We start from the raw sequence: 12,052 nt of genomic DNA on the forward strand, positions 1-12,052 counted from the left end.
CTCTCCAGAGTTTCGGGTGGATCATCAATTTGCCAAAGTCAAATCTGACACCGGCCCAATCGCTGACATACCTTGGCATGGAGTTTCATACCCTCTCAGCGATAGTGAAGCTTCCGCTGATCAAGCAGCGGTCACTACAGAAAGGGGTACAATCTCTCCTTCAAGGCCAGTCACACCCCTTGAGGCGCCTCATGCACTTCCTGGGGAAGATGGTGGCAGCAATGGAGGCAGTCCCTTTCGCGCAGTTTCACCTGCGTCCTCTTCAATGGGACATCCTACGCAAATGGGACAGGAAGCCGACGTCCCTCGACAGGAACGTCTCCCTCTCTCAGGCGACCAAAGCTTCCCTTCGGTGGTGGCTTCTTCCCACTTCATTATCGAAGGGGAAATCCTTCCTACCCCCATCCGGGGAGGTGGTCACGACGGACGCGAGTCTGTCAGGGTGGGGAGCGGTTTTTCTCCACCACAGGGCTCAGGGTACGTGGACCCAGCAAGAGTCCTCGCTTCAGATCAAAGTTCTGGAAATACGGGCAGTGTATCTTGCCCTGAAAGCGTTCCAGCAGTGGCTGGAAGGCAAGCAGATCCGAATTCAGTCGGACAATTCCACAGCGGTGGCATACATCAACCACCAAGGCGGCACACGCAGTCAGCAAGCCTTCCAGGAAGTCCGGCGGATTTTGATGTGGGTGGAAGCCACGGCCTCCACCATCTCAGCAGTTCACATCCCAGGCGTGGAAAACTGGGAAGCAGATTATCTCAATCGCCAGGGCATGGACGCAGGGGAATGGTCCCTTCACCCGGACGTGTTTCAGGAGATCTGTTGCCGCTGGGGGGTGCCGGACGTCGACCTCATGGCGTCCCGGCACAACAACAAGGTACCGACGTTCATGGCACGGTCTCAAGATCCCAGAGCTCTGGCGGCAGACGCCTTAGTTCAGGATTGGTCGCAGTTTCAGCTCCCTTATGTGTTTCCTCCGTTGGCACTGTTGCCCAGAGTGTTACGCAAGATCAGGGCCGACTGCCGCCGCGTCATCCTCGTCGCTCCAGACTGGCCGAGGCGGTCGTGGTACCCGGATCTGTGGCATCTCACGGTCGGCCAACCGTGGGCACTACCAGACCGACCAGACTTGCTATCTCAAGGGCCGTTTTTCCATCTGAATTCTGCGGCCCTCAACCTGACTGTGTGGCCATTGAGTCCTGGATCCTAGCGTCTTCAGGGTTATCTCAAGACGTCATTGCCACTATGAGACAGGCTAGGAAACCAACGTCCGCCAAGATCTACTACAGGACGTGGAAAATTTTCCTGTCGTGGTGCTCTGCTCAGGGTTTTTCTCCCTGGCCTTTTGCCTTGCCCACTTTTCTGTCCTTCCTTCAATCTGGACTGGAAAAGGGTTTGTCGCTCGGCTCCCTTAAGGGACAAGTCTCAGCGCTCTCTGTGTTTTTCCAGAAGCGCCTAGCCAGACTTCCACAGGTACGCACGTTCCTGCAGGGGGTTTGTCACATCGTTCCTCCTTACAAGCGGCCGTTAGAACCCAGGGTGCTGATGGTTCTTCAGAAACCACCATTCGAGCCAATGAGAGATATTTCTCTCTCACGCCTTTCGCAGAAAGTGGTTTTTCTAGTAGCAGTCACTTCACTTCGGAGAGTGTCTGAGCTAGCAGCGCTGTCATGCAAAGCCCCTTTCCTGGTGTTTCACCAGGACAAGGTGGTTCTGCGTCCGGTTCCGGAATTTCTCCCTAAAGTGGTATCCCCCTTTCACCTCAATCAGGATATCTCCTTACCTTCTTTTTGTCCTCATCCGGTTCACCAATGTGAAAAGGATTTGCACTTGTTAGATCTGGTGAGAGCACTCAGGCTCTACATTTCTCGGACGGCGCCCCTGCGCCGCTCGGATGCACTCTTTGTCCTTGTCGCTGGCCAGCGTAAAGGGTCACAGGCTTCCAAATCAACCCTGGCTCGGTGGATCAAGGAACCAATTCTCGAAGCTTACCGTTCTGCTGGGCTTCCGGTTCCCTCAGGGCTGAAGGCCCATTCTACAAGAGCCGTGGGCGCGTCCTGGGCTTTGAGGCACCAGGCTACGGCTCAGCAGGTGTGTCAGGCAGCTACCTGGTCGAGCCTGCACACTTTCACGAAACACTATCAGGTACATACCTATGCTTCGGTGGATGCCAGCCTAGGTAGACGAGTCCTTCAGGCGGCGGTTGCCCACCTGTAGGAAGGGGCCGTTTTACGGCTCTATCATGAGGTATTATTTTACCCACCCAGGGACTGCTTTTGGACGTCCCAATTGTCTGGGTCTCCCAATGGAGCGACAAAGGAGGGAATTTTGTTTACTTACCGTAAATTCCTTTTCTTCTAGCTCCAATTGGGAGACCCAGCACCCGCCCCTGTTTTTTTGTGTGTACACATGTTGTTCATGTTGAATGGTTTCAGTTCTCCGATATTCCTTCGGATTGAATTTACTTAAACCAGTTTATATTTCTTTTCCTCCTTCTTGCTTTTGCACCAAAACTGAGGAGCCCGTGGGAGCACGGGGGGTGTATAGGCAGAAGGGGAGGGTGTCACAAACCACCGGGGGGTCACTCAGAAATCTCCCGCGCTGGCTACCAGTACGTCACAATCGGGGTGTAACAAGTGGGGGGTCACCCCTCCTTTATACCTCCCGACCGACAGACAGAGCACGTGACGCGCTCTCTAGCGCCCCTCTTATAGTCAGGCCAATTATGGAATTGCCCGACAATAAGCAAGGAGGCCGCTATACTACTTATGCCGATTATTGAAGGGTCCCCGGTGAGAGTAGGGTATATATTCCCCCGACCTCCGCGGGCGGAATATATCTAAACCTCCCAGAATCTCACTGGCCTCCCCACAATAATCCTTGGCACAACTCGCTGCCACCAACCGCTTCACGGTAACTATTAGCCGAACACACAGACGTGGGATTCAAGATCGAGATAACAGAACAGCCCAAGATTAATTATATAATTTAATCAGCCTAAAGCACACTAGAAACTACAATATGTACAATAGGGAATCTACAGAATATACATATGTCAGAGTACAGTTACAGTCAAAGCATGGGTTACAAACAGGCATACACAGTTCCAGCAGTTACCTTGTTGCGTCTGGCCACAGGGGGGCGCTGTAGACCAGGTTTCCAGGAACTCCCTCACAGGTCTTTCCCAACCAGGCCCCCGAGCAGAAGAACACTGGAAAATGGCTGAAGTAGGGTTATCAACCTGGCCAAATCCAGGTCCCCTCCTACCTTCGTGACCTCACAGGGAAGCACTGCCACTCCCCCTGCATGGATCAGAATTATCCAGCAAAGGGGATATTGGCCATAACTTTGCCTGGGAGCGTCGTAGGCGGACGCCAATGCTCTCATTGTGACAGTTATGAATTTAGCTACAGAACGAGGGGACTCATGACCTGTCTGCCAGTTCCCCATTGGCTGATATCACGCCTGGGGCATTTCCCAATGTCCTGCTCCCATAAAAAGGGGGTGCCGGCATCGTCCACATGCGGAGACACCATTTTTATGGTTGCCATATTTATCGGAAATATGGCTTGCGAGATATGAACCATTTTTTACTGGAGTCGTTCTGTCTGCTAGTTCCATAGCCTTGCTAATGAGATACAACTCTTGTTACAGGGTGACGGCAGGGAGTCATCCTGTGTCCTTTGTCCTAAAGCCACCTAATTTCCATATCACAGGACATGGCCATGGAGTTTGTTGCTAAACCAGTTGTGTGAAGGAAAGGGGGGGGGGGGTGACACCAGGAGAGGGCTTCCTGACATACTTGAATATCATGATTTATCGTCATATCTCCGGATTTACCTCACACCTCCCCCCTTTTGAGGGCGCTAGGGGGCAGCACACTCCGGTGTTCCCCCGTGCGCCCGTCCGCGACCTCTCCTTGTCGGGACAGCCCGTCTGCGTTACCGTGGTCACGGCCCCTTTTGTGGCGAATGGTGAAGTTGTATTGCTGGAGCGCAAGGCTCCATCGCAACAATCGCCCATTCGTCCCAGAGACGGTGTGCAACCAGCTGAGGGGATTGTGGTCCGTCTCCACGATGAAGTGGCGCCCGTATAGATAGGGTTGCAGACGCTGCAGGGCCCACACTATGGCCAGGCACTCCTTCTCCATCGTGGAATAGGCAACTTCCCTTGGTAACAGCTTCCTGCTCAGGTACAAGACTGGGTGCTCTTGGCTCGCAGAGTCCACCTGGCTGAGCACCGCACCGAGGCCGAAGTCACTGGCGTCGGTCTGTACTACAAACGGCCGCGTGAAGTCGGCTGCCTGTAGCACGGGCGGGCTGGACAGGGCGTCCTTTAGGGCCCGGAAGGCTGTCTCGCAGTCCATTGTCCAATCGACTGCAGAGGGCAGCTTCTTCTTGGTGAGGTCCGTCAAGGGCTTTGCCAGGCTACTATAGCATGGAACAAACCTCCTATAGTACCCAGCGGTCCCCAAGAAGGACATCACCTGCTTCTTGGTCCTGGGGGTGGGCCAGGATGCGATGGCCTCCACTTTCTCAGGCTCGGGCTTCAGCGTTCCCCCACCTACCCGGTGACCGAGGTACTGGACCTCGCTCATGGCCAGCTGACACTTTCCCGGCTTGATGGTCAAACCTGCCCGGTGGATCCGCCTGAGCACCTGTGCTAGATGCTCTAGGTGGTCCTCCCAGGTGGGACTGAAGACGGCAATGTCATCTAGGTACGCGGCCGCGTACCCTTCAAGTCCCTTGAGCAGGGTGTTGACCATCCGCTGGAAAGTGGCAGGGGCATTCCTCATCCCGAATGGCATCACCGTGGACTCGTACAGTCCAAATGGGGTAATAAAGGCAGAGCGTTCCCTGGCCTTGCGAGTCAGGGGGATCTGCCAATATCCCCGGCTCAGATCCATGATGGTCAGGTACTGAGCCCCGGCCAACTGATCGAGCAGGTCATCGATGCGTGGCATTGGGTACGCATCGGCGACCGTGACCGCATTGAGCCCTCTGTAGTCCACGCAGAACCGAGTGGTTCGGTCCTTCTTAGGGACGAGGACTACAGGCGAGGCCCAAGCGATGTTGGATGCCTGGATCACCCCCAGCTCCAGCATCTCGTCAATCTCCTGGCGCATGTGTTGCTGCACCTCCAGGGAGACCCGATATGCTGAACGCCGGATCGGGGGATGATCCCCAGTGTCCACGTGATGGACAGCCAAGTCAGTCCTTCCGGGCTGGTTGGTAAACAACCCCCGGAAGGGGTGTAGGGTGGCCCACAGCTGGGACCGTTGGTCCTCCAAGAGCTGGTGGCCAACCTCCACATCCTCAATGGATCTGCCTGCCCTAACCTGGGCTAGCATATCCAAGAGGGTTTCCGCTTCTCCCTCCTCGGGCAGGTTGCACACGGGGAGCGCACATGCCTCCCGCTCATGATGTGCCTTCATCATGTTCACATGGAAGGGCTTCCGCCTTCCACGGGCAGGGTCCAGGGTGACCAGGTACGTCACAGGGTTGAGCTGCTGGTACACGAGGTATGGGCCTTCCCAGGCTGCCTGAAGCTTGTCCTGTGGTACGGGGACCAGTACCCACACCTCTTGACCCACTTGGTAGGTCCTCTCACAAGCGTTCTGGTCGTACCAACGCTTCTGATCGGCCTGGGCTTGAGCCATATTGTCGTGTACCAGTTGCGTCAAGGCCTGCATTTTGTCCCGGAAGCGCATGACATACTCGATAACCGACACTCCAGGGGTGGCCAAATCCCCTTCCCAAGCCTCTTTCACCAGAGCCAGGGGGCCCCGCACACGTCGCCCGTACAGGAGCTCAAACGGTGAGAATCCTGTTGAGGCCTGTGGAACCTCCCGGTAAGCAAATAACAGGTGTGGGAGATACCGCTCCCAGTCACGCCCATGGGAGTCGACCAACATCTTAAGCATCTGCTTTAAGGTGCCATTGAACCGCTCGCACAGGCCATTAGTCTGTGGATGGTACGGGCTGGCCACCAGATGTCGCACCTGGACTTGCTTACAGAGGGCCTCCATCAGCTGGGACATGAATTGGGTCCCCCGGTCAGTGAGCATTTCCTGGGGAAAACCCACTCGGGAGAAAATCTCCAGCAATGCGGTGGCCACCTTGTCAGCCCGAATGGACGACAAGGCCACTGCTTCTGGGTACCGGGTGGCATAGTCCACTACCGTCAGTATGAAGCGTTTCCCGGAGCTGCTGGGGATGGCCAGCGGGCCGACCAGATCCACAGCCACCCTCCTGAAAGGCTCATCGATGATTGGCAGAGATACCAGTGGGGCTTTGGGGCGTGGCCCCGCCTTCCCCACTCTCTGACAGGTTTCACACGAACGGCAGTAGGCAGCCACATCGGCCCCCATTTTTGGCCAGTAGAAATGCTGGTTTAACCTGGCCTTGGTCTTAGCGATCCCTAGGTGTCCGGCCATCGGAATCTCATGTGCGATCCGCAACAACTCCGTCCGGAACGGATAGGGTACCACCAACTGTCGGTCCCTGGGCCACGCCTCCGGTGAACCCTGCTGGACCGTGGCCCGGTACAGCCGTCCTTGGTCCCAGACCACTCGCTCCGGGTCCGAGTCCGAGGGAGGCTGTGCCGCCTGCTCCTTAAGAGCTTTCAGGCTGTCGTCAGCTTCTAACGCTGCCTGAAACCCCTGACTAGATGTGGCCAGAATCGACGAGACTGTCACATCTTCAGTCAGTACCCCGGGACCTGTGTCCTGGCCTCCACCTGACTCGGCTGCCACTTGGTCAGAAGGGGAAGAGCTATCGGACCTCCGGGAGGCCCCTTGGCTTCCAGCACTCCCACTGCGGGTGACAGCGGCCACAGCCGCTGCGACCGTGGGTCGTGCCTGCTCCTCCTCCGTTCCTGACCAAGTCGCCGGTTCAGGCAGACCTACCTGGCTTCCTGACACCCCGGTTGTGGGGGAACTATGCACCGAGATCTTACCTGGGAGCACTTCCGCTCCTGGACCGGCCCCAATCTCACCTGCCTGTTCCCCCCCTGCAGCAACAGAACCCCGCTGTGAAATCTCTGGGGACCCCACATTTGCTGTGGTAGCCCCCACCCCACACACTGGTCCTCCCCCTGCAGCACCCTGCTCTCTGCTTATCCCTGCAGAGGGCAGCAGATCCCAGCTCACAGGCTGGTTACTTGTAGAGGCATTGTCACACCTTTCTCTGACCCCCTCCCCTGTCACAGCTGCAGCTGCGTGTGTGTCTATGGTGTCTGTGCAAGCAGAAATATCAGAGTTCACTCCCTCCTCCCTTACATCATTCATAGATAACACATTAACATTGTCCGGAGGCACGTCAGCACTGGCTGAAGGTTCAGCCTTTGGGGCGGGGCCAAACTGGGAGGTTATTTGCCCCAAATCTGTCCCAAGTAGCACGTTTGCAGGGATCCGATCAGTTACCCCCACCTCCCTCACCCCTCGCCCTGCGCCCCAGTCCACATAAATGTCAGCAACAGGCAGCGCCGGGTCAATGCCTCCAATCCCGGAGACAGCGAGGGTTTTTCCAGGGATCAAGTCTTGGGGGGACACCATCTCAGGCCGCACCAGAGTCACCTCCGAGGCGCTGTCTCGCAGTCCTATGGTCACAGACCGGCCGACGGTGACAGGTTGGAAGCTGTCCAGGGACCTACCACCACCCCCACCCACACAATACACCTTGGGCGGCCCTTGGGACGGGGACGGAGCCGGGGCCTTGGGACGCTGAGGGCACATGGCCTTGAAGTGTCCAGGTAGGTTGCACTGGTGGCACCGTCTTGGCTCTGCCACGGGCCTGGAGAGGGGAGTTGAGGGGGACACCCCCTGCAGTCTAGGGGCAGGTGGGGCAGTCGCAGAATTCATCTTACCCCCTCTCCAGGTGCTGCTGGTGGCCGCTCTCCTGGCCTCAGGGGCCCGGTTGTTGGTGTAGTCATCGGCAAGGGCAGCTGTAGCCGTGGACCCCTTTGGCTTCTGGTCTCGGATGAACTGGCGGAGATCCTCAGGGCAGTTCCACAAGAGTTGCTCCGTGATGAACAAGTCCAGGATCTCCGGTCCGGTGGAAAGCTGCAGGCCTTGGGTCCAGTGGTCGGCAGCTCGGGCAAGTGCCCGCCGGTGGTCAGCCCAGGAGTCCTTTGGTCCCTTCTGTAGGCTCCGGAACTTCTTGCGGTAGGACTCTGGAGTGAGGTTGTACTGTTGGATCAGGGCCCGCTTGATGGTGTCGTAGCCCTGATCTGCCTCAGCAGGCAAGTCCCCAAGGACATCCAGGGCCTTACCCCTTAAACGGGGGGTCAGGTATTTGGCCCACTGGTCCTTGTTCAGATGATGCTGCAAGCAAGTCCGTTCAAAAGCAGTCAAGAAAGAGTCCAAGTCTCCATCCTTCTCCAGCACTGGGAAGTCCTCAACACGGACCTTTGGAAGTTTGGTGTCTGGAAGGTCACGGGTGGCTGATGAGGGCCGGAGCTGAGCTAGCTGCAGCTGGTAGTTACGCTCTGCCTGGCGCTCTTCACGCGCTGCTTGCCGCTCACGCTCGGCCATGAGTTCCTTGTAGCCCTCCCGGTCTCCAGCCTGGCGTAGGGCCATAGCCATTTGAAGAAGGCTATCCGAGCCTCCCAGGCTCGGTGGAATGGCACGTGGTGATCTGCGGCCCGCTGCGGAGCCTGGTGCTTCACTGTCCATTGCAGAGCGGAGGGCTGGCGTCTGGCTCGTTGAGGACCCTTGGGCGAGCTGCTCCTCATCTTGTCCAGCAGTGCCCGGTTGTGCAATGTCCTCTGCAGAGCTGTTTTCTGGCGTCGAGCTCCTGGAGGACTCGTGGACAACCTCCTCATCGTCTCTGGCCTGAGCATCGGCCATTCCTTTGGCTTTGCTCCTGGTGCTCTCAGCCATTCTTGCAGACTTTTGGTCACTGACACAGAACTGACACCTGATGCCTCCACACACCTTACAGTATCTGCACTCTGACACTCTAGTGTTGAGCTAGTCTGAAGACCCCAGCAGCCACAGCTGCTGCAGGCAGTCTTTAGTGTCTGGGAGTATGGGTCTCACACTCACACACACTATTATCTCGATCCCACCGCTTGCCACCAATATGTCACAAACCACCGGGGGGTCACTCAGAAATCTCCCGCGCTGGCTACCAGTACGTCACAATCGGGGTGTAACAAGTGGGGGGTCACCCCTCCTTTATACCTCCCGACCGACAGACAGAGCACGTGACGCGCTCTCTAGCGCCCCTCTTATAGTCAGGCCAATTATGGAATTGCCCGACAATAAGCAAGGAGGCCGCTATACTACTTATGCCGATTATTGAAGGGTCCCCGGTGAGAGTAGGGTATATATTCCCCCGACCTCCGCGGGCGGAATATATCTAAACCTCCCAGAATCTCACTGGCCTCCCCACAATAATCCTTGGCACAACTCGCTGCCACCAACCGCTTTACGGTAACTATTAGCCGAACACACAGACGTGGGATTCAAGATCGAGATAACAGAACAGCCCAAGATTAATTATATAATTTAATCAGCCTAAAGCACACTAGAAACTACAATATGTACAATAGGGAATCTACAGAATATACATATGTCAGAGTACAGTTACAGTCAAAGCATGGGTTACAAACAGGCATACACAGTTCCAGCAGTTACCTTGTTGCGTCTGGCCACAGGGGGGCGCTGTAGACCAGGTTTCCAGGAACTCCCTCACAGGTCTTTCCCAACCAGGCCCCCGAGCAGAAGAACACTGGAAAATGGCCGAAGTAGGGTTATCAACCTGGCCAAATCCAGGTCCCCTCCTACCTTCGTGACCTCACAGGGAAGCACTGCCACTCCCCCTGCATGGATCAGAATTATCCAGCAAAGGGGATATTGGCCATAACTTTGCCTGGGAGCGTCGTAGGCGGACGCCAATGCTCTCATTGTGACAGTTATGAATTTAGCTACAGAACGAGGGGACTCATGACCTGTCTGCCAGTTCCCCATTGGCTGATATCACGCCTGGGGCATTTCCCAATGTCCTGCTCCCATAAAAAGGGGGTGCCGGCATCGTCCACATGCGGACACCATTTTTATGGTTGCCATATTTATCGGAAATATGGCTTGCGAGATATGAACCATTTTTTACTGGAGTCGTTCTGTCTGCTAGTTCCATAGCCTTGCTAATGAGATACAACTCTTGTTACAGGGTGACGGCAGGGAGTCATCCTGTGTCCTTTGTCCTAAAGCCACCTAATTTCCATATCACAGGACATGGCCATGGAGTTTGTTGCTAAACCAGTTGTGTGAAGGAAAGGGGGGGGGGGTGACACCAGGAGAGGGCTTCCTGACATACTTGAATATCATGATTTATCGTCATATCTCCGGATTTACCTCACAGAGGGGCTTTACACTTTTAGTGTAATACTTTGTGCGGCCTCCGGAGGCATAGCCTATACACCCGATTGTCTGGGTCTCCCAATTGGAGCTAGAAGAAAAGGAATTTACGGTAAGTAAACAAAATTCCCTTCTTTTTTTCTATGACGCTAACACTAAATTAAACAGAAATCCACTCTATACATTGTTAATGTAGTATATGACTATTCTAGCTTCAAACAATTGGTTTTTAATGCAATATCTACATAGGTGTATAGAGGCCCATTTCCAATAACCACCACTCATGTTCTAATGGTACATTGTGTTTCCTAAGGCTAGTTTCATACATCCGGCTTTTCGCCGGTTTGCCAGATTCAACACACGCCAGTATACAGTATAATGGCAGCACGACAAGCGCTGGTCACATGCTGTAATGTGACCCTGAAGTTGCGGCACTGCCTTTGTACTGTATACACTGTACTGGCGTGCACCGAATCCAGCAAACCAGTGAAAAGCCGGATGTGTGAAATTAGCCTGTGTTAGAAGCCTAATGGATGTTAAAAAAATCTCTTAAACCCTTGTGCAAGTATGTTCGCACAGCTGAAGACAGTTTTGCTGATTAAGAAGCTATAAAACTGACCTTCCTTTGAGCTAGTTGAGAATCTGGAGCATTACATTTGTTGGTTCCATTAAACTCTCAAAATGGCCAGAAAAAGAACTTTCATGTGAAACTTGACAGTCTATTCTTGTTCTTAGAAATGGAGGCAAGAAATTGCCAAGAAACTGAAGATTTCCTACAACGGTGTGTACTACTCCCTTCAGAGGAGAGCACAAACAGGCTCTCACCAAAGTAGAAAGAAGTGGGAGGCCGCGCTGCAGAACTGAGCAACAAGACAAGTACATTAGAGTCTGTAGTTTGAGAATTCAATGCCTCACAGGTACTCAACTGGCAGCTTCATTAGTACCCGCCAGTGTCAATGTCTACAGTGAAGAGGAGACTCCAGGATGCCGGCCTTCAGGGCAGAGTGGCAAAGAAAAAGCCATATCTGAGACTGGTTAATCAAAGGAAAAGATTAATATGGGCAAAAGAACAGACATTGGACAGAGGAAGATTGGAAAAAAGTGTTATGGACAGACGAATCAAAGTTTAAGGTGTTAGTCTCACAAATGTTCTGTGTGATCCAGAGAACAACTGAAAAGATGCTGGAAGAGTGCCTGACACCATCTGTCAAGCATGGTGGAGGTAATGTGAAGGTCTGGGGTTGCTTTGGTGCTGGTAAAGTGGGAGATTTGTACAAGGCATTTTGAATAAGGAAAGCTAATCGCTCCATTTTACAATACAATTCCATACCCTGTGGACAGCGCTTGATTGGAGCCAGTTTCATCCTACAACAGGACAATGAAAAATTATGCATGAACTATTTAGGGAAGAAACAGGCATCAGGTATTCTAATGGAGTGGCCAGCCCAGTCACCAGATCAACCCTTGAGCTATTGTGGGAGCAGCTTGACCGTATGGTGCACAAAAAGTACCCATCAAGCCATTCCAACTTGTGGGAGGGGGAGAAGCATGGGGTGAAATATCTCCAGATTACCTCTGCAAATTAACAGCTAGAATGCCAAAGGTCTACAAAGGAACATTCTGGTACGAAAGCAAAAGTGTGAGGGAGAAAATGTCAAGTAAAATAAATTAATTCTAACCTAGTCAATGTC

This window comes from Anomaloglossus baeobatrachus, chromosome 8 (genome assembly GCF_048569485.1).
Source record: "Anomaloglossus baeobatrachus isolate aAnoBae1 chromosome 8, aAnoBae1.hap1, whole genome shotgun sequence".
In the NCBI taxonomy this organism is placed as follows: domain Eukaryota; kingdom Metazoa; phylum Chordata; class Amphibia; order Anura; family Aromobatidae; genus Anomaloglossus; species Anomaloglossus baeobatrachus.